Below are 23,711 nucleotides of genomic sequence, written 5' to 3' on the forward strand. Positions count from 1 at the left end.
CCATGACCTGCATCTCTCCACCTGCAGCAAAACTTCTCACAGTATCAGCACCTTGTGGCCTATAGTTCCTTGCAAACACCTTGAAAGTTTTCATTTCCAAGCTTTTGGTTCCTCGCTGACCTCTTAGCTTGGAATCATCTCCCTTGCTCCTCATCCCTCCTTCTTTCTTTACCTTTCTTTACCAGGCTCACCTTCTCCTGGAGGCCTTCATCAATACCCAGCCCTCCACACCAACAAGCCGGTCAGGTGCCCTCTGTAATCTCACAGGAGAGCTCCATCAGGTACTCAGCACACTATGTTCAAAGGATTTGTTTATAATCTGCCTTTCCTTCTCCTCTCCAGCTGGTGATCTTCTTGGGGGGAGGAGACATGTCTAGTTAATTTTTAGCAGAATGTAGGTCCCTGGCACTTAGCAGAATGTAGGGCCTCAGTATATTTTTTGAAATGAATGAACTAAATCAATCACTATATGAGCTATTCTCTGTGACAGAGTACAGAGAGACAAGAGAGTAGAGAACTTAATGCTGGGCTATGCCCAAGATTGTAGGTGGAAGAAAGAAAGGAAGGCAATTGGGCATAGGCTTGTGGGAATAATCAATCAGAAAAGGAGGAGGATCAACAGGAATTTTGGGGTCATCTTCTTTCTACTTATCATTCAGTTTCTACAGTGAATGCATATTACTTTTTTTTTTTTTTTTTGCAGTACGCGGTCCTCTCACTGCCGTGGCCTCTCCCGTTGTAGAGCACAGGCTCCAGACGCACAGGCTCAGTGGCCATGGCTCACGGGCCCAGCCGCTCTGCGGCATGTGGGATCCTCCCGGACCAGGGCACGAACCTGTGTCCCCTGCATCGGCAGGTGGACTCTCAACCACTGCGCCACCAGGGAAGCCCTGCATATTACTTTTTAAATAAGAAAAAGGAGTTTATTAGAGTACAGGCTAAGCTGCTTAACAAAAAAAGACCCCCAAATAGAATGATTAAAATACAGTATAAGTTTATTTCTGTCTCATGTAGAGATCCAGAGGTGATCTGTCACAGGCTGGTGGAGCAGTACTGCTGCCCTCAACGTGCCAACCCCGCCAACTTGACCACCAACTTCCAAGGCTGCTCTTCCAAGGAAGAGTGAGAACAAAACAGGAAAGACAGCACAGTTAGCTCTCAGAGAAGCAGGAATTTGCTCCCAGCTGATGGCCAAATACTCACATCCAGGTACAAAAAAATACTGAGAATTGTAGTCTCTAGTTGGGCACCCATATGCCCAGCTAAAACTCGGGAGAGTTTTATTCATTAAAAGGAAGAACAGGAAAGGAATACCAGGGACAACTAGCGTTCTGATGTAATGTTCTGTTCTGTTTGTTTTCTGTAAAAGAGAGAGAAAAAGAATATTTTAGTAAAGTATTGTAGTAGAAACAGAAGGAGAAGCCAGATTTCAAGGGATTAAGAGTTTTAGGTAGTGGAAAAATGAAGATAAAAAGTGCAGATCAGGGTTTCCCTGGTGGCGCAGTGGTTGAGAGTCCGCCTGCCGATGCAGGGGACACGGGTTCGTGCCCCGGTCCGGGAAGATCCCACATGCCACGGAGCGGCTGGGCCCGTGAGCCATGGCCGCTGAGCCTCCGCTTCCGGAGCCTGTGCTCCGCAACGGGAGAGGCCACAACAGTGAGAGGCCCGTGTACCGCAAAGGAAAAAAAAAAAAAAAGTGCAGATCATTTATTCAAGTTTAACAGTAAATGGAAGAAGAGAAATAGAGTGATGACTTAGAAAGAATGAGAGTCAAACCAGGTTTTGTTTCTGTTTTGTTTTTCTTGAAGGAGGAATACCTGTGCTTGTTTGAAGATGTCAGTGGAAAGAAAGATCAAAAATGCTGGAGAATGCCTAAAACTTGTGATTTAAGCCTTGGTAAATCAGAAATCTGCTCCTGAAATTGAAGGAAGGATGACAGGACAGTACAGAGTACCTTGATGTTGAAGTGGGGAGGAAGGTGGATTGGGAAGTTGACACTTCTCACCAGCTCTCCAGGGTCTCCTGCTCTAGAGCCCCAAGCTCCAAAGTTTCCCGTCCCTAATCCTACCCAAACACACCTCCCCCCAACATATTACCTGTGACCCATTCCTCCTCATTTTCTACTTTGCAAAGTCAATGAATCAGCTAGACAAGAGTATCAACAAAGGCTTCAAGGGACACTCTGCCTACTGTTCACTTCTTGAATTCATTTATTTATACATTCTTAATTTCATACATAAATATCACCTTCTACATCCCTAGGGATATGAGGCAACAAGACAAAATCCTTGCCTTCATGGAGTTTAAATTTGAGGACAACATGTACATTTCAACAATAACCTTCTGAAGACAATGCTCAGCCTCACCCAGTTACTTGAAGAGTGAAAGTTCAGGGAGGGTATGAGATGGGGCAACAGTATGACAGATGTCTCTCCAGTCACACTGAATACACACCAGTCCCTTGGGAGCTGGAAGAATACAGATCTAGGTAATAAATCCATGGAATGCATACATAGAAAACAGAGATAACAAAACCTGGCCATCTTGAAGACATGTTAACAAGGTAACCTAACCTCTAGGTAGGACCTTACGTGGCCATAAAGGGCCAATGGTTTTCCCACCTTGATTTTCTGCCACAGCATATGCTTCCCTCCCTCTATTCTTCTCATCACATTCCTGCCCCACTGTTTGCTTTTCATCTTCTCCATGCTCTCCTGCCTATGATCACCTTCTGATTTGTGTTTCAGCTCGATAAACCATTTCTAATCTCTGCCAAGCAGTAGAGGGTACAGGTGAAGAACACACTCTTAAGTGAAAAGGCTTGAGTTAGATTCTCAGTCCTTGAGCAATTAACATCTCTCAGCCTCACCTCACTCATCTGCAAATGGAGATAACAATACCTACCTCGTGGCCTGCTTCTGAGAGTTAAAGGGGATGTTCCTGTAAAGTCTTCACAAAACGTCAGCACCTGATGATCACAAATAAAGGTTACTTATTATTACGTGACAATGCGACCAGATAAAGCAGCAGATGTCAGCCCAAAGCCTGACCAGTTCAGCCTATTGGCTGAAGTTTAAAAAAAAAAAGTAATAAAAGAGCATTAACTACCAGGATGAATTACACATCCCTTCTGGAATAGCCTTCTACTATGTAGACCTAGAATGAACCAGGGGCCAGAAGAACAGTCCGGTTTTAACAGCAGTCAGCCTTGCTAGGGCCTCTGGGGTTGGCCTTAATAATAGTAATAGGAAATGCTGAGTCATTCTGTCCCTGGAGTGGGGTGGGGACTGAAATCCTCTGTGGCAGGCCTCCCGGCAGAACCTTCCAGGGCCTACTCGTCCACTCTGATCTCCTGACCCACTTGCAGCTGACCTTTTCTTTGTCTCAGCCCTATTTATGCTCTCATCTCTCACCCACTGATCCAACTGGTTATTTTCCTTCCGTAGGCACAAGCCTCCCAACCTCAGTTCTTGAGCCACAGCCAAACGGGCAGGTGCTCTTATCTGGGAATTTCCAGCTGCTAATTAGGGGAGGCCCTGAGCAGAGAAAGGTGCTACCTTTCTTCCTGGGAACATTGCTCAGGTTCTTCCTTTAAAAGAGTTAAATGAGAGGAAGGAAGAAGCAAATTTAAAAACTGCTCATAGTGGAAATGGATGAAAGCAAAGGAAAGGGGAAAAGTTCAATGTGTTTTGCAGAAGACAGATGAGTGCAACTACTTTATTAATTTCCTAATTCTATCTGTGCAGTCTGAGGGTGCTGCCAGACTTATAAAGGTGGCTTGCCATCTCCTGTTAAAAATTCGCCCCATAGGGCTTCCCTGGTGGCGCAGTGGTTGAGGGTCCGCCTGCCGATACAGGGGACGCGGGTTCGTGCCCCAGTCCGGGAGGATCCCACATGCCGCGGAGCGGCTGGGCCCGTGAGCCATGGCCGCTGGGCCTGCGCGTCCAGAGCCTGTGCTCCGCAACGGGAGAGACCACAACAGTGAGAGGCCCGCGTACTGAGAAAAAAAAAAAAATTCTCCCCATAATAAATATCAATTTTGGTAACTCACTGACCCTTGCTTTATGCGGTAGGCCTGTGAGATGAATGGTTGGTTTTGGTTTTCAGGCTGCAAAGCTCTGCGACAGACTGCAGATGCCCAGAGTTAGAGGGCTGGTCAGCACTCTATAAAAGAAGCCACACGGGAAATGAATTTCAGCATCTTCACTTACCGGAGAACTGTACTGGCAAAAACGCTTGCCCTTTGAAGTCCTGAGTGTACGGCTGCCAGCCCCATGTCCCCTTCTAGGCCCTCACTTCCTATTTCCTCGCTTGTGAAATGCAGGGTGGTCAGAAGTGTCACGCATGAGGTCTGTGCGGCCACCAATGCCTCCTTTCTCCTCAGTGCTCCTCTTGCAACCCTGACCACAGCCCCTGCAAGTGACAGCAGGGGGGAGTGGCTGGCAGGTCTGAAGAGCAGCAGCCACCAACTCTGCCACTTCCTTCCCTCTCGGGTTCCAATCTCTGATGACCGTCCACTGCCCCCTGCCCCCACCTGGCTGTGATACCTTTCTCCGTGCTGATCACCAAGGGTGGCTGAGTGCTTCCCACCTGGCTGCTCCATGCATGACCCTCCGAAAGGGCCACCGAAGAGGACGCCTTCCCTGCAGAGAGAGGGTGCCGCTCTCGACAGGAGACGTGCACCCCACTCTGCTCTGTGCCTCACAGAGGCCACTGTCGGCCAACGCTTTAAAAGACTCGCCATTGGCTCACTAAGTCCTAAAAGTTCCAACTTCAACGTTTCTGCCAAAGATCAAGTCCTCAGTTTTCATTCTTATTCACATTTGTTTGCAGGCTGCTTTTTTTTCGGGCCCTGGGTCTGTGTGTTCATATTAATTCTTTTGGTGGTACATGAAATGAACTGACACGAATTCTCTTATTTAGTTTGATTTTTTTTTTTTTGGACTGCTTGTGGATGTTAGTTCTCTGACCAGGGATCGAACCCAGGCCCTCGGCAGTAAAAGCACAGAGGCCTAACCACTGGACTGCCAGGGAATTCCCTTATTTAGTTAGATTTTTGTTGTGAATTATTACTGAGAAATGGGACAGAATCACGGAATGAGAAATAATTTTTAACTGTTAAGGATTATACAAATTATCATTTTTACTCACATTTTCTGATTATAAAACTACTATATAATTATTTTACAAGATATGACAAGCCCAGGAAAGTTTAAATCACCAAGATAAAAGGCACAATAATCTCAACACGCCACAGTAATAACTGTCCACAGTTTGATATATTTCCTTCCCATCTCTTTTTCCTACAATTTTTAGTGGGAATAGGAGGCCTGTTTTTATTAAAAGTACTCTTCAGCCAGGAACGGGCACTGTGCTAGGAGACTGACATATATATTTGCTTGCATTTCCAGCAACTTGGAAAGATAGGGGTTGCTGAAATTGTGGAAACTGAGCCCCAGGAAGATGAATTAGTTCAAAGCCACATGTCTTACTCCCAGAGCAAAATTTTCTAAAAAGTAGACTCCACACTGAAGCCTTTCAGTCAGTTTTATGGAGAGAATGAAACGATGAGAGAGGAATGTGGGAAGATTGATGCTATTCTTTTTTTCTTTTTTTTAAATTTTTTGGCTGCACCACGTGGCATGTGGGATCTTAGCTCCCCGACCAGGGATCAAACCCACACCCCCCCTGCATTGGAAGCACAGAGTCTTAACCACTGGACCACCAGGTTAATGCTATTCTTAGTGAGACTGCACAGTCAGATCTATCCAGTTTATTATGAAATCCAACCTACTGAAAGAAATTTCTTCAGCTGTATATAGTCATTTTAAAAAGATTTATTTCTTTTTGAATCCAAAACATCACTCTTGTCACTGTAAGCTGACTAGAAAGAAGTGGAGAGATACCTCTGAAATAGCAAAGCAGCTCAGCTGGAAGTTTGTACACTAAAGGAGAAAGGAGAGTAAATCTTCAGCAGTTTGGGCCGCAGTCAACACAGCACGGGCCTGGGCAATGTCTTGCCTGCCAGGGACTGCCAGCTGCAAATAAAGTCACGGCAGTGGGGTCCCAGGCTATTGGCCAGACGTGAATAATGACAGTGAGGACAGAAATGTAGTTGGAGTTCTGCTAAAAACATCTGGGCTCAGATAAAAATATATATTTAGTAATTCCTGTGCTAGCCCACTACCAGCCTTGGGGCATTAAATAAAGTACAAACAAGACATGGCTTCCTTCATATGCAGCAGCATGGATGGAGCTAGAGATTATATTATTAAGTGAAGTGAGTCAGAGAAAGACAAATATAATATGGTACCACTTATATGTGGAACCTAAAAAAATGATTTAAATGAACTTACTTACAAAACAGAAATAGACTCACAGACATAGAAAACAAACTTATGGTTACCTGAGGGGATAGCTGGGTTGCGGGCAGGGGCGGGGATAAATTAGGAGTTTGGGATTGACACATATACACTACTATATATAAACTAGATGCACAATAAGAACCTACTCTATAGCGCAGGAGACTATATTCAATATCTTATAATATCCTATAATGGAAAAGAATCTGTAAAAGAATATCTATCTATCTATCTATCTATATAAAACTGAATCACTTTGCTGCACACATGAAACTAACACAGCACTGTAAATTAACTATACTTCAATTTTTTTAAAGTTTTTATTTTTTGGTTTTTTTAAAAATTGGAATATAGCTGATTTACAATGCTGTGTTAGTTTCAGGTGTACAGCAAAGTGAATCAGTTATATATATACATGTATCTACTCTTTTTTAGATTCTTTTCCCATATAGGCCATTACAGAGTATTGAGTAGAGTTCCCTGTGCTATACAGTAGGTCCTTATTATACTTCAATTTTTTAAAAAAGGATTTTAAAAAAAAGAAGAAGAAATGGCTTCCTTGCCCACAGGAGTTTCATTCATTCAACAAATATTTATTGAGCACTTACTATATGCAAAACACAGTATATGCTGTTTGGATACATCAGTGAACAAAACAAATATAGATCCCTGCCCTGTGGAGCTGACTGTTCAGTAGGGAAAGATAGACAACAGACAGTAAACATAATTGAGGCAAGTTGTGCAAATTCACAGCTTTCCATGGTTTGGGGATGAAGAGCAAGACTTACTGGGGAAGCTCACAAGTGGAAGGTCAACAAAAAGACGCTCATGGTCCCTCAATCTGTTATTCACATGAAATTAATTTGTTTTCAATGTTAGGGTTTGCTCTTCCTCTTTCATTTTACTTTATTATTATTTTTAAGGTTAGTAAGACTTTCCACTGTTCAGTATATTTAGAGAAGTGTCACCTCCACCTCTGTCTTCTCAGGCCCTTTTTCCTGCCCCTTCTAGGAAACCATTTTTACTAACTGTTGGCTCAACATTCCAAGACTTTAATTTGGGGCAAAAATAAGCAAACATTCTTATTTCTCCTCCTTTCTTACATAAAAGATAGTGTTCTATACCTACCTTTTATCTATCTATCTAATCTGTGGTTCTGAATCTTTCTTTCAGGGAGCAATTCTTCTCACTCCTTTTCTTTTTTAACAGCTCTGTTTTTTATGTAACAAGTCCCCTACTGATGGATATTTGGATTGTTTATAATCTTTTGCTACTATAAATAATGTCAGAATGACTAACTCCTTGCACATAGTCATGAATTTATCGAGATTCCTAAAAGTAGAACTGCTAAGTCAACAGGCAAATGCATGTGTAGCTTTATTAGTTAATTCCAAATTACTCTCTCTAGAGGCTGGACCATTTTGCACTCCCAACAATTAGGACAGCACCTGTTTCTCCACAGCCTCACTCACAGAGGGTACTATCAAACTTTTTGAGTTTTTCCAATCAGATAGGTGAGCATTCATATTTTAAAATACTTATTAATTCAATTTTCTCTTAATATAAGCAAGACTGAGTAGCTCTTTACTATGTAAAGGCCATTTTCTTTTTTTTTTTTCTTCTTTGAAGAGCCTGTTCATATCGTTAGTCCACTGTGCCTCTTTTTCAGGGCTTTCCTGAGTATTCTTGCTTGGAATCAACTTTTCTGATTCCAGAAAAAAAAATAAATGGCTACTTTTAACACAATCACAATAAATGTACGTATTAGCTTGGGGAGAACTGGTGTCTTCCTGACGCTGTGCTGTCTAATCCAAGAACATGGCATGTCTCCCTATTTGTTCAACTCTTATTTTCGTGTTCACCAGAGTGCTCTGAAATTTTCCTCCTAGCTGTTTTGCACATTTCTTTGTACTCATCTGGCAAAACCACAACAGGATGCAGCTGAACGGAACGTGGCTGACTGGTCTTACTTTACATTTATTACCACAAACCTCAAGTGTTGCCTTCACGCTCCTAGGCAGTCATACGGTCCTCCAGTCTCCGGCTCTCCCAGACAGCTATTCATACCCTCTCCTCTCTCCTCCCCCATCCTCATTCAGCTGATTGACTTGTTTTCTACCTTACCGAGAAAACAACACAAAACAAAAACTCGGAAGAAATCAGAAGAGAACTTCTGCAGCTTTTCCATAGGATAATAATGCCAGCCTCCCCAATTCAAATCTATCCACCCACCCTCCCTCTGGGGGAAAAAAAAGGTAAGATTAATAAAAAGAGAGAGAGAGAGAGAGAGAAGCTTGCACCTTCGGAATAACTAGGAGACAGAATAATGCGGATTGCAATTTAGATGTAAATGGGAAAGTAGAAATCCAGCGCAGCAATCACTCAGAGTTTCCCCAGAACATCAGACTTGTGAGAATTAACGTGGAAGAGAGGAGAGAGCAGCATGTTCTCAGGGACAGCAGAACCTAAATAACATCAGCTGGGGTTCACCACCAGCAGGAGAGTGGGGGGATCAGATCTAAGACCGTGAGCTGGTTCCCTCTCCTCCTCTGGGCTCACCAGGGAAGCGCTGACCTTATCCAAGTGTGTGCGCTCCATCTTGACTACTGCAAGTAGACTGGAGGATGCCTGGTCATGGCAGGGTCACAGCAAGAACGAGGGCTCCCTCATCACTCCATGAGAGTATAGGGGATGTGTGAGGGCTTAGTTTCCATGGCCGAGGCCTCTTTTAAATTCAGCTGAGGGGGTTGAAGTCCTAGAGAATTGACAGTCACACTGGGAAAACAAGACAAACACCAAGCAATTAATAACCAAGATAGAATGATACAGCTTATATTTACACACTGATATATCTGTTAAATCATTCAGTAGAGACAATTCAGGAATAGTACAGTATATAATAAGGTGCTAATCATAGGATGCAGGGGTAAATACAAAAGATGCTTGAGAATGGACAGATGTCCTGAGCTGGTCATGGATATCTTGATGAGAAGTGGTGGCCTCAAGCTAGATTTTTATCTCTGGCATAAAGACTGTTAAGGAGGCTTTTGTCAAATGGACCTAAAAATGAACAAGATGGAGGGTGTACATTGGTGACCATAACGTAGCTGATGGACGCGTTTCCAAAGAAGGTCTCAATTTAGCCAGCAGAGGGCAAGAGAACACAGAAACCATTCCAGGATTTATGATCTTAGAAATGTTTGGAATCGAAGGACTGTATAGGTGTCTTTGCAAAAGCAAACAACAAAAACAATCACAAATGCGGCTCTTTTGAAACAAATATATTTTAAAACTGCATGTCTCAAGCAGAGACTTATTACTGTTGATGCTGCAACAAATTGTTGCTCTTTTATAAAAAGTCAGACTTTCTTTAAATGATGCATGCATTTCTTTATAAATCCTTAACTGCTTGACAAAAATATGAGACTATGTCTGAATATATGACCTAATATTTTAAGAAACACTTTCATTTGAAGATCCCATAAAAATGATAGTCTCTAAAAACTTTAATAAGCCTACGTAGCAGTGATTACTTTGATAAGTCTCAGAAATAGATTTCTCTGAAGAACATGATGCTATTGTAAATATAGCATGTTTGTTAAAATGGGCTAACAAATGTCAAAACGGTAAATGGGTATTTATTAAAAACAAATGTGTGATCTACCAGGTAAGTAATAGTGGAGGTGGGAGAAGTGAGAGGAAGAGCTCCCCTTTCCAGTGGATAGAGGGCAAGAGCAGGCTTCGACCTCAGCAAAATCCTGACGCCACTGGCCACGTGTCTGCTCTCTCCAGGGTCCATCAGCTCTCCTCGTGTTGCAAAAACTGTACTTTGTATTCAAATGCAGCTTCAAGCCCACAGATTCCAGACCCAGTTAGAGAAATTGCAGCAAAGTTCCTCCAGGTGTTTAAAATGTGCCATCCACTTAATTTGGGGATAGTAGGAGAGTATAAAATCCCCTGGGTTAGATGTCTAGAAACCAGGGTTCTGGCTCTAAGGTGGAGATTATCTGGGTAAAACACTGAACCTCTCTGGTCCATAGTATTTTTCATCTACAAAAGAAAGGTGTGAGGCCAGGTGACCTCATAGATCCCAACTAACTCACAGAGCCTAAGATTCTGATCATTTTGTCCCCATCTTACACTTCCCCATCTCAGTTAACACTTGAGCTAATAAGAGTGTAAGATGCTAGTCTCTGCACAAGCAAATATGTAATTTAAGAAAGGACTCTTTTTTTTTTTTTTTTGCGGTACGTGGGCCTCTCACTGCTGTGTCCTCTCCCATTGCGGAGCACAGGCTCCAGACGCGCAGGCTCAGCGGCCATGGCTCACCGGCCTAGCTGCTCCCCCGCATGTGGGATCTTCCCAGACTGGGGCACGAACCCGTGTCCCCTTCATCGGCAGGCGGACTCTCAACCACCGCACCACCAGGGAAGCCCTAAGAAAGGACTCTTGAAGACCCTGAGAAAATTAATCTCTACCAATAGAATTTCAGACCTGAAAGCAGGATATAAGGAAATTCATTTTATTTTATTTTATATGCTGGGTGGAGGATTTTGGTGCCTTTCAAACCGTGTTTTTAGAGGCCAGCTTCAGCTTGGATATACAGGTTGCTTTTACACATCCCTGAATCTTACTGAACTGTAATCCTTAGGGCTCTTAGGTCTCTGAGCAATCAAAGTAGCAACTAAGAGAATGAATAGAAGGTAGGACAGCCAGTTCTAGTATTCCTGTAGGCTGCAGTGTGAGGACGCATTATCTCCTACCCAGACATTAGACCATCTGCAGTGGCTACAATGCATTCGGCTCTAATTAACAGAATAGTCAACCACAGAAGCTTAAACCATAAGGAACAAGAAATTCAGAGCTAGCTCTTCCAGGGTGGTCAGCAGCTCAGTGGTTTCATCCAGAGAATTAACACCTGATGTTCACCAGATGTCTGCCAGGTTCGAGGCAGCCCAGCCTCACATACCAGCTTTATAAACAGGGAGGGATGAGTGGGCAAATTAACTTTCTTCTCCTGCATGCATCTCTTGTTCTTATCAGGAAGGAAAATCTCTCCCTCCATCCCACCCCCTGACTTCCTCTTATATTTCATTGGCCAGAACGAGATCACAGTTATTTTTCACAGTTCTAGAGGCTGGGAAGTCCAAGATCAAGGTACCAAATGAATGCAAAATCCTCAACAAAATACTAGCAAACCAAATTCAACAGCATTATATAAGGATCATACACCATGATCAAGTGGGATTTATCACTAGGATGCAATGATGAGTCAACGATCACAAATCAATAAAAGTGATCATCTCAATCAATGCAGAAAAGGCCTTTTTTTTTTTTAGATTTTTATTTTGTATTGGAGTATAGTTGATTTACAGTGTTGTGTGAAAGCATCTGTTTTACAAAGGCACTAATCCCATTCATGAGGGCTGTGCCTTCGTATCCTAATTATCTCCCAGTGACCCTATTCCAAATACCATCACATTGGGGATTGGGGCTTCAACATATGAATCTGGGGGGAAACAAACATTCAGCGCCCACCAAAGGAGTTTTAACGTATTTTGTTTTCCGCTCTACTGCTTAGCTTATTGGGTTTCTCTTGCACTTCGGCTGAAAGTAGTCTCTGTGTTGAATAAGCAGCCAGATTATTCCCAGGGAAGTGATTGGGAAAATTTCCTCGGGAAGACTTTCTTGGCAGACAAACAAAATGCATCCTGTATGTTTCTGCAGTGGCCCGACAGAGAGCAGCACTGCACTGCTCACTCCCTCCTGGGGACGGAACTGCACCAATTGTCAAATTAATTTCTTTCTTGAAACGCACAACACAGTTCATTCTGAGCTTCTATCTATTCAAGAGTTTAGAGCTAGCACCTTAGACAAAGGGACTTTAATTGCATGCTGATAAAATGTCAAAACTATTGTGCATAAGGTAACTGCATTTAAAAAAAAAAAAATGCCTTCAGGATTACAAGAGAGATTTGCCCCTGTGAGTGAAATCTCATTTATAACTCATCAGAAAGTCTTCAACCTAGGAGCAAATTCTCCACTGTAAGCCATTAGACTGTATCTTTCTATCTTTCAAATTGCACAGTAATACAGTACACTAAAATGAGTAGTCGGCAAATTTGGTTAACCTATTTTTAACTGTGAAGGCCTTAATGATGAATAAGGGTCATTGTTTCGGAAAGTTGCTTATTTCACAGAACACAGCTGGTGTGCCTCATGTTAAACCATGAGGAGTATACCAGAAGGTCACCTTCTCTAACCATCTTTCTTTAAAAAGAAACACCCAAAGACAAGGCCATGGCTTGACTTTCAAGGTTATCCAATGAGATAAAGAGGTGCTCTAGGTTAAGTCAGAGATACTCAACCAAAGCATGGTACCACCACTGGTACCCAGACAATTGCTAACACTTAAAATACAGAATCATCTCCCCAAAGGGAAGTTTTTGTTTCTATTGGGGTAAGACACTTTCTTTGAGGGAGTGATTAATGAGAGGCAAGATATAAAAGGTCTAACGTGTTTGTCACTATCCTTACTATTTAAGCGATAAGGCAAAAATGTGTATATATACATATACATACATACACATACATAAAAGTAGATATTTCTATTTGAGGCAATAAAATGCCCTTCAGTCACCTAGCTTACTCTTCAGTCGAACTGACCCTTCTTAATTTCAACAAAAGAGTTCATATACATCTCAGTTCTAAAAAACCTATTCAACAAGTCTGAAGTTACAAAACAAACACAAACACCGCAGCATTCTCATTATCAAATCACAAGCCTTTTAGCTGCTGGAGTTCTTTCACTTGCAGCTTGTAGCTCTTGAAAACCTCTAATTCCTCTGTTACACTCTCCAGGGTACACAGACATTGCCTCATTAGTTTGGTTAATGGTGATTGCAAATGAACCCCTAGGTCACATAAGTATGCTCACCACTGCTTTAAAGAAACCCTGTGGCATGTCCTTGTATAGCTAATGACACTTCCTACTCACATGTGTGTGCTCCTAAGCTTGTCAGGAGTTGTAGCTAAGCAACTAGAAGCTAAGTTGTAACTGCCAATGCAAGATAAATGTTCAAATAAACTTCTTTATTGAAGTTTAGCATACTTGCAGAAAATTACAAAAATATTGAGTACAGGTCAATGAAAAATTACTATTACAGGACTTCCCTGGAGGTCCAGTGGTTAAGACTCCGTGCTTCCCATGCAAGGGACAAAGGTTCAACCCCTGGTCAAGGAACTAAGATCCCACATGCCGTATGGAATGGCCAGAAAAAAAAAAATTACTATCGGGAGGAGGGATAAATTAGCAGTTTGGGATTAACATATACACACTACTATATCTAAAATAGATAACCAACAAGGACCTACTGTATAGCACAGGGAACTATACTCAATATTATGTAATAACCTATAAGGGAAAAGAATCTGAAAAAGAATATATATATATATATATATATATATATATATACACGAATCACTTTGCTATACACCTGAAATTAACACAGCATTGTAAATCAACTATACTTCAATAAAAACATTTTTAAAAGAGTTCCCCAGCAACTAACAAAAAAAAGAATTACTCTCAAGGAAATTGATCAGAGAGAACTTTCGTGAAGGAGCTGGCAGCCTACAGTGAAATGCTTTACAGGAGGAGAGAGAGGCCAGTGAAGGGACTGCCATGAGACCGAAGTAAGACTGCTTGACACTCGTCCCCCAGAGACTGAAGAATATGGCAATTGGTACTTGATTCTCACCTGCGGGGATGTAAGGTGAGGGACTGGGTAGAGCTGCTAGAGCAAGAAAAGAGACATGCAGTGGAAGCAACACTCCCACCAATGGTAGGCAAGTGTGCTTGTTTCCCAAGGGCCAACTTGACATCACAGAGGGCCACCATGCTGTAATCATCTTCCTAAGACCCCAAAGGAACATCAGTTGGGATGAGGATGTCAACAAAAAATTAATCAATAGTCAATCTAAAAAAGAAATGGAAAATTTTATTCGAACTGACCTGAGGATTATAACCTAGAAGGTGGTCTCTCAGAGAGCTCGGAGAACTGCTCTGAAGAGGTAAGAGGGGAGGTTGGTATAAATGTGACTTTGGTGAAGGGGGTACATGCAACCAAGCATATATCTCGGTAGAAGGTCACTGCTACTCAGGAGGAACAAACATCTTAGTTGATGTCTTAGTGCTTTTCTAAGTACAGGAAGATGCAAGAATCCAGATTCATGAAAAATTTCTCCTGAAAATATCTCACTACCTGAGGGCCAGTTCTGTCAGTTTTCCTAGAACACAAAGTGTTTGAATTCTTGGGCAGGATTTTGGGTGACATGGAGAAGACTTTTAATTCAAGAGAGTGGCTAATGGTAGGTGACATCAAGTTCTCCCTGGAACTTCAAAGCAGGAAGATGAAAATGACAGCTTGGATACCTTAACCATCCTAAGAGTAGACAAAAGTATTTATTGAGTATAGTCTAGTCTAGGATTTCTCCACAAGATTCCTGAGCAGAAATAATCTACCTCACTGGTTATCATTTATCTACCTGGCCCTGTCACAACACACCTGGAGTCAAGGATTTCATTCCAGGGGCCTCACCTTTAGAGGCAAGTGGGCTCAAAGTAATATAAGAATTGTAAACAGGAGAGGGAGAAGATTCCAAGCCCCGATGCATGAGCAAGTGGAAGAAACCTGGGGTGTCAAGCCTGTAAGAGACTTAAGGGATGCATTTTGAGAGCTGTGGCCTGTCTCACAGTGGCAGTCATATGTGTGCTTCCAGATGGCACGCCAGCTACTATGAGTGTTAGAGGGTGGAGAGTTTTGTCTTAAGAACCTTTGTGTCAAATTGACCCCAAGTTATCTTTTAGGAGAGATGGTTATCCTTAGACCTAACGCGCGAGGCCATTCCCTTCTGATGAGCTCCTCTCCCTTGAAATGTCCAGTGTCAAGGAGGGAATAATTCTTCAGACATGGAACTAGAATTCAAAGGTGGGATGAGAAGCAGGCAAGGATGGAACTGCATATCTTAGGTTTTGTTCTCCTAGGTCTGCATCTCAAGAAAGAAAAGCATTCAGAATTGACTCCTGGGGAAGAATGGGAAGGATTCTGGCTTCTAATCCGTAGTGAGGTTGGCCAGAATGGAAGAAAGAAATCTTAGCAAATCTAAGCAGGTCAAATAGAATTTGATTTACTGACTTCAAGTTCCTTTCAAGGCCCCCGAATTCCCATATTCCCTGTTGATATTACCAATTCGGAATTCCAAAGGAATATAGGGGTTTCTGGTCCCATGGCTCCTTGGTCTTTGGGGGTGAACGGTGGATAGTAGCAGAGCAGAGGCCCTGGAGTGTCAGAGAGAACCGTATGTTTTTCTCATCTGCCACTCAACCAACTTCACGATGTCGCTACTGAGACCTGTGGGAAACAATTTTGAATTATAAGAACGCAAGACCAGAACTCTTTGGCAAGTAATATCTTAAATCTCATCTAAGAATTCCTGCCTCCCACTTCTTGTCCTTGTTTTTCACAGCATCTGTAGCATATTACAAGAACAGGCATGAAAAATAAACTACTTTTATGCCCTTTAGAAGAATCATTTCAAAACCTGGATGGTAGATTGATGGCAGTGGTTTTATTTATTTTTTTATTTTTTTACGGTATGCGGGCCTCTCACCGCTGCGGCCTCTCCCATTGCGGAGCACAGGCTCCGGACGCGCAGGCTCAGCGGCCATGGCTCACGGGCCCAGCCTCTCCGCGGCATGTGGGATCCTCCCGGACCGGGGCACGAACCCGCGTCCCCTGCATCGGCAGGCGGACTCTCAACCACTGCGCCACCAGGGAAGCCCCGATGGCAGTGATTTTAAACGGACGATCCACCCTCATCCACCTCGTCTTTTGCTGCAAGGGTGACCCACTGCTATTATCACAGGATCCTTGAGCTGTTTTATTTTAGTAATTTGTAGTGGTAATGAGTTTAAACTGATCCACTCAACACTCTCCTAATGAACACATATTGCAAGGCAGCCAGCTAAGCTTAGAAGTATAATCAATCCACGGAGGGGAGCAAATACCCACGGATAAAGAAACAATCATTATAAAGAATATTTATTGAATGGTTGGTATGTGCCAGGTGCTATTCTACTATTTTATTCACGTGTATAATCTCATTTCATCATCACAGTAGTCTAAGGAGATAAGAGCTATCATTTTCCCTCCTTGCTAGGGATGAGGAACCCAAGGTACAGAGAGGTCAAGTGACTATTCCAAAGCCAAACAGCTTGTAAGGACTGCCATCTGGACGCTGCCCAGCCAGGCCTGTTATTTTGTATTCATTTGCACAGTAACATAATAATTCAGTGCTCCCAGTAACAGCACTTTCTGGACACAACCAATCTGCTCCAATATATGCAATTCTAAAATTTCCCCAAATACCTACATCTTCTGCCAAGCATTCAGCCTTTTGAAAACAAAGGAACAGAGCCAGGCGAGTCCGACTTAATGAAAATCTTGAGAATGAATTCAAGGTTTCTCATTAATATTTCTGAGCATGCACTGATCTGTTTGACATCTTAAAATGACACTTGAAAGTATATGTCAAGAGCGAGTCTGTTATGCTATTTTTCTCTTTAAGATAAATGAAAAGTCCAGATATGTCAGTTGTGTGCTGTCATTAAGTTCACTATTCAATTTCCTCTGAAGACAATATGTTTTTCCTGCCTTATAACACCCACTCTTCATTGCTAGTTTCAATGTTGGCAACATTTACACCAAATACCACCAGTCTCATTGCTCTACCCACCCCTGAGATTTTATTCCTCCCAATTTGCCCCTCCCTCTGTCCATTTGACCCAGCTTGGGCCAGGAGAAGGGGTTTGGGCACATTTTAAATGAATTGGGACAAGTTATAGTTAAGAATCAGATTTCTGAAACAACAAAGTGGGCCTAAAAAAACAGGCCGATAGGGTCAGATTGCTACACTTAGGGCAGAGAGGTCTAGCTCTGAGAGAAATGGCAACTCGGCAGGCTTTAATGTCTGTAGGACCAAGGGCCCAAGTAAAACTAAAAATTATTCTTTATTGGGCTGGTCAAGATTTTCTCCGAGCTGTATTTCAGTCTGAGACTTTTCCTACCCAAACTTCCTTCCTTTCCTGTCTCCTTTCATCGGTGTTAGACCTACTTTGTGGTCTGAAGGCTTTTCCTGCCCACTCTTCTCTCTCTTCCCTGTATCTTTCACAGGCATCTCCCCAAACAAATCTCTTGCTCTTCTGACTCTGTCTTGGCATTTGCTTCCTGGAAAACTCAAACTGGCACAATATTATCCATTTAGTCAACAGTGCAAAGCACTGGTATTGCATTCTACTCATGTTACATCTAGGCCTACATACAAACAAATTTTAAAATAATACGAATTAATATCGCAAACTATTCCTCGGCCACCATACGCGATTGCTGTGAACGCTGCGCTCTGGAACCACGGATTGGAACATGAGGAGAAGCAAGAACATGAACACACGGCATTACTGGAAAATGATGTTTCATTGTGCGAGAATCTATTGCGTTCAAGTTATCCGAGAGGACGCATTCAACAGTTAATTTGTCTTCTCTTTACTACACATTTCTGCCACTCAAATCCTCATGCCAAAGCAGCGTCCATCTCTGACGTCTGCTGTGGTAAAACACAGACCTTCAGGGCACTCAGCTACCAGCACCTGTTGTTTAAAAGCAATTTTGGCAAAAGTTATGGATACGTGTTTCCCTGGGTTCTGAACAGTATTAGTCCCGAGAGTAGATGTGTAATGCTACACGTTGCACTACGCCAGAGCCGAGCTCTGGATCCCAGTGACAGGATAGGGTGTGTTTTTAACGAACGTATGTTTTCTGTATCTGTGAAATACAGATGTCGAAAGCACAGGGCTCAGGACAGAAAAACCATCTTGCCTGGATCTAAGGATGGTCCTGATCCTTAAAAATGGCATCCAAAGGACGAAAAGAGGGAAGCAGCCACAGCAGCTCCTGAGCACAGGGGGAGAGCCTGGTAGTCAAAAGTTTCCAGCTGCACCTGCTCCTTAGCTTGCTCCAGGCTGTGGGAAAGCCAGGATAACAGGTACTTGGCAAAAATGTTTGCTGAGGGAATACTTGTGGAATCAATGAGCCCAGCCAGTGCAACAGTCCCCTTGACATGGTATCTTCTTCCATGCTCTTCTTAACACTTTTCCACTCTTTCAAAAACCTCCTACACACCCTCTTCCTATGTGAACTCCTTGCTATTTAAGACATAGAAAAGCAACTACACCCTAATACTTAGCACTAGCTGTATATTTGAAAGGCAGACTAATCAGAGTTCAATTAGACCTAAAATGAAGATTATTCTATACTCTAAAAGTTCTTAAAAGTAAAATTCTATATTTATTTTGGTTTCATCATAAACATTCCACTACAAGCCAAGATGGAATAACGGGGACCATATTTATTCTCTCACCTTAAACAGCTAGAAAAATGGACAAAATATATGAAACAACTATTTTCACACATTGGAGAAAAGGCAGAGCAGATCTACCATCTCTGAAAGAAAGGAAATAAACAAGGTCAGCCCTACAATTGTACCAGTTTACTGCCTGGAGGTAGTTTCCAAGCTGCAGTACAAAAGCAGGGAACCCAAACAGACCACAGAAGTCTTGCTGAGTTGAAAGGCAGATATTGGCTAAGGCAAGTAGAATTTTCAAGACAAATGACCAGAAAGGAGGGAGCTCCTGAGAAAGAGAGAGCTCTGGAGATCTGCAGAGAAACACCCTCAAGTATTTGGCTGAGCTCTACTGTTTGCTGTGTGAAAGAAAACTACCCAAGGCCAGGAAAAGACCCACTGAAAAAGCGAAGGCATAACAATTCCCAGAGATCACACAGGGCTGGGAATGGTTTGTGTTGCACGAGCCTGGGTGGAAAGGTTTTTAACACGTGGGGCATTATGAAGAATTATCAAAAGTGTGCCACCTTAGTGGGAGGGCTAAATTATTTCCTGACTGAAGGCAGCTCAGGACTTGCCCTGACAAAACTTAAAGGCAAAAGTTGAAAGGATCCAACTGACTCCAAGTAACTTAACTGTGTGCCGAAACAAAATCCAACACAATTTAAAGGAATACAACAAAACCAAACATTCAGAGATGTAAAATTCACAGTGTCCGGCATCTAACCATAAATCACCATGCATGCAAAGAGGCAGGATATATTATCTATAACCAAGAGAAATTTTGATTAAAAAAACATAGAACCAGAAATGAAAAACATGATGGAATTAGCAAGGATGTTGAAACAGTTATTATAAATATGGTCTATATTCAAGAAGGTAGAGGAAAACAGGACCATTATGAGGAGAGAAATGGGAGGTTTTTAAAAGACCTAACTGGTGCTTTTAGAGATGAACAATACAATGTCTGGATAGAAGATATACTAAATGAGATTAATAACAGGTATGATGCTGCAGAAGAAAAGATAACTGAACTTGAAGAAATAGCAGTAAAACTATCCATGGTAAGCAGAATTCTAAGATGTCGCCCCAAGATTTTGTGCCCTGGGTATACACCCCCAACATAATCCACAAGACTATGAACATGATAGATTCCACCCTGGTGATTGTTATATCCGAGGACACTGATGATGTTAAGAAAGAGGGATTATCCAGGTAGGCCTGAGCTGAGCACCACAGCCCTTTGAAAGCACAGAGCTTCTCTGGGTGACCACAGAGAGGAAGTCAGGGATCAAAATCAGGAGAAGTACTCAAAGTACTGCTGCTGACTTGATAATGGAGAAACCCATGTGGAAAGGAAAGTGGGCAGCCTCCATTTGCAAAGACCAGCAATGTGCTGAGAAGCAGCAAGGAAATGGGGACCTCAATTCTATAACCCCAAGAAAATGAACCAGTCAACAACCAGTGAATCTGGAAGAGGATGCTGAGCCTCACGTGAGAACCTCATCCCCAGTCAACCCTTTGATTTCAGCCTTGCGAGATCTTAAGGAGAGAATCCAAACATACTGTGCCAGACTTCTGACCTACAGAACTGTGAGTTAATAAATGGGTGTTATTTTAAGTCTCAAACTTTGTGGTAATTTGTTACACAGCAATAGAAAACTTACCCATGAAGCAGAGAGAGAAAAGACTAACATACATGTGCACACACACACAGCATCAGTGACTAAGCAATATCAAGGATTGTAATACCTGTGTAGTTGGAATCCCAGAAGAAGGGGGAGGGGAGATAGTTGAAGATACAATGGCTGAAAATTTTCCAAATTTGATGAAAACTATAAATCCACAGATCCAAACATCTCAACAAACTCCAAGCCGAACATACATTAAAAAAAAAAAAAGCCAAATTATGAAACATATGTACAGAGAACAAAGATAAGAACGAGAGCAAACTTTTCATCAGAAACTATGCTGGCTAGAAGAGACTGGTACAATATCTTTAAAACATTGAAAGAAAAAATTGTTGTGCTAGAATGCTTTACTCAAAGAAAATATCAGATAAATAAAAACTGAGAAAATTCATGCCAGAGGACCTGCGCTATAAGAAATATTAAATGAAGCTCTTCAGGCAAAGAAAATGATATTCGTTGGTTTTATCATAATGTATCTTCTGCTAATTGATAGAAGTGCCTAGAGATTAAAGTCATGAACACACAAACACACATTTGTCTTATGTTTAGGAAGAATATATGACATTTAGCCCAGTCATGCCAAATATACAATAAGCCAAATTCTTACCAAGTAAAATGTACTTTCTGTTCATTAATTTTAAAAAAATGAGAGGAGTAGAAATTAGCTCATTATTTAATTTACGGAAGGAGAATTTACTAGATGAACTGTAATGAACCTATAAAAAATACCTCCATAAAACTTTAGCTGACATTAAGCACGTTCTAGGAAATTATCAGCAGATACCTAACTTCACAGAGCCTCATTTCAATAACAAATGTTCAACATTAGCTACTATGTAAAAGCAAAATAATTTTAAAAAATGAAGGCCATCTGCCAAACTATTATTTCAAAATTATAAAACTCCAATGCCATTGCTGTAGGAAGCCTCTATGAAAACCCCTAACGATTCCCACTATCTAATGTTCATGCCCTTGTGTACTCCCTCCAGTCCTGTGGACTGGACTTATTGGCTCATTTCTAATGAATGAAATATGGCAGAAGTGATAACATGTTACTTTGGGGATTAAATTATAAAAGACTAGCTTCTGGTTCTCTCTCTCACTGGCCCCATGAAAAGCCAGTTGCCATGTCATGAGGCAGCCCCATGGAAAGGCCCTAATGGCAAGTGATTGAGGCCTGTCAATGACCGTGTGAGTGAGCTTTAGGGTGGACCCCAGCACTGCCACCAGCTGAGCTGTTAGCTGAGATCACAACCCCAGCTGATAGCTTGATTGCAAACTCCTGATAGACATGCAGCCAGAGGCACCCAACTATGCTGTGCTCGAATTCCTGACCCGCAGGAATACTTTTAAGTCTCTAAGGATTGGGGTGATTTGTTACACAGCAGAGGATAACTAATACAGCTATTATTCAGCAGTTTCAGTATCTTATTCATAAAGAAATCCTGAAGACACTTTCTACATAATATATGAGGCAATCATTCTACTTGCTACTTTGTGTATGATGGTATTTTCATGGATTGGTAAACAAGTCAGCATGTGGCAAGCTATCACATGGAGACTCAAAATCTGTAATAATTTGGCACCACGATCTATTCAACTATTGTCACCAATGAGCAATGTGGTAAGAGGACAGAATTTACCAGGAACCAAAGTAACTCTGGCATTATCCAACTCTTGTTACTGTTTTATAACCTTAGAGAATTATTAGGTTCTTTTAAAAGTGTTCCAGAGAGATATCTTTAATTGCTGATGCTAGGTTCAAATTAAACAACTTTCTACCCACACAAATGGGTAGAATTCATGATGACTCACTAATTCTCCCACCGAACAGAGCTGCACACAACCTTTTGGCCATCTGGCTAAGATAGATCTTTGGGACTAATAACCTAGGACTCTCTAGGACCTAATATTACATCAGACTAATACATATAACTCCTGCTGGCTAAACAGTAACATCTGGGCTGGAGCCATGACACAAAGAAGATGATGATTAAAATAACACTGGTGGAGCAGTCTAAAGTTGATAATATTATTTGTCATTCACAGTTTCATTTGTTTCTCACCAAAAATCTTACATACTAGATACCATTTTTATTATAAGCCCCTTTCACCATGCTACATTCTTTGTCATGTATCTAAGACAAGGTTTGATAACTCTAGAATTCAAAGACAATTTGCCACAAACAGAGTAGTTGTTGATCCCTTAAGCCATGAAATGCCCGCATAAGAAGTAAATAGATCCATCATAATGAGAAAAATCCTGATACCCTACCCACTTCCCAACCTACCTTTGGCTGGACTTTGAAACTGTTTCTATTCCACATCGCTTAAGTTTTTTTTTTTTTTTTTTGGTTGCTTTACGCTGACTTAATGAGCCAAATTCTTTGAGCCAACGACTACCTTCCTTACCAGCCCCCAAAACAAAATTGACCGTATTTGCTATGGGAAAAGGCAGTCCAAAGACATGGTAATGAGTGCCTACTGTGGGATTTTCATCTCCTACAGAAATTTATGGCCCCATTCGCCACAGCATCATATGCCTCCTAGAAAAAGAAGCAATGGGTAGTTTATTCCTGTCTAGAAATTGATGTGTAGCCAGGGGTAACATGTGCACATTCACATCTGCCTAAAGCAGGGTGTAAAATGTGCCCATGCATCAAAGATCCCCTAGAATTTTTAAATCACAGAAAGTCAGAACTAGCTGCAGGAGGCAGGCTTTTGCAGCCAGGCTGCACTTTGCTGAAATATGTGCCTTGACCTGTCACTCTTCCATCTCCCAGACTGGATGTTCTCTATAGGCCCTTTTGACTCTAATGTTGTAAGATCTGTGGAGTTGAGCTGAGTTGGTTTAAGAAATCTTCCTAAGCTGTGCTAGCCGTGTGTTGGATCCTTGATGTCACCTAATATTTTCCATGGGTGATTTGGATTAGAAGACACAGTACATCATGGAAGGATATTACAGCATAGCTATGACTGGTAAAGAGTCATCAAAAGTTGGAAAAATTTTTGAATGAAAAAGAAAACAAGTTACACAATAACATGTTTGGCAAAGACCACTAGTGGTGTCCCAATTTCCATTCTCCCCTATTTTCTTTATATTAGAACTCCTGGCTTTATGCTGGGCACACTGCCATCTGAAGCAAAGATATTCCTCAATAGATCACCAGTAGATATGGTCATATATCTCAGTTCTGGC

General features: G+C 41.9%; 1 long non-coding RNA gene across 1 annotated transcript in view; it reads right to left on the minus strand.

Moving 5' to 3' along the window:
• Window positions 1–2,856: 2,856 nt before the first annotated feature.
• The window catches only part of LOC132524630 (uncharacterized), a 31,715-nt gene continuing 10,860 nt past the window's right edge, over window positions 2,857–23,711 (minus strand). Inside the window, exons 3-5 of the long non-coding RNA XR_009541948.1 lie at window positions 15,611–15,775; window positions 8,937–9,137; window positions 2,857–2,968 (exon numbers count right to left, since the gene is read on the minus strand). This is a non-coding gene — a long non-coding RNA (uncharacterized LOC132524630). The remainder of the gene's footprint in view (window positions 2,969–8,936; window positions 9,138–15,610; window positions 15,776–23,711) is intronic.

The sequence above is a fragment of the Lagenorhynchus albirostris genome, chromosome 8 (genome assembly GCF_949774975.1).
Source record: "Lagenorhynchus albirostris chromosome 8, mLagAlb1.1, whole genome shotgun sequence".
Taxonomy (NCBI): Eukaryota; Metazoa; Chordata; class Mammalia; order Artiodactyla; family Delphinidae; genus Lagenorhynchus; species Lagenorhynchus albirostris.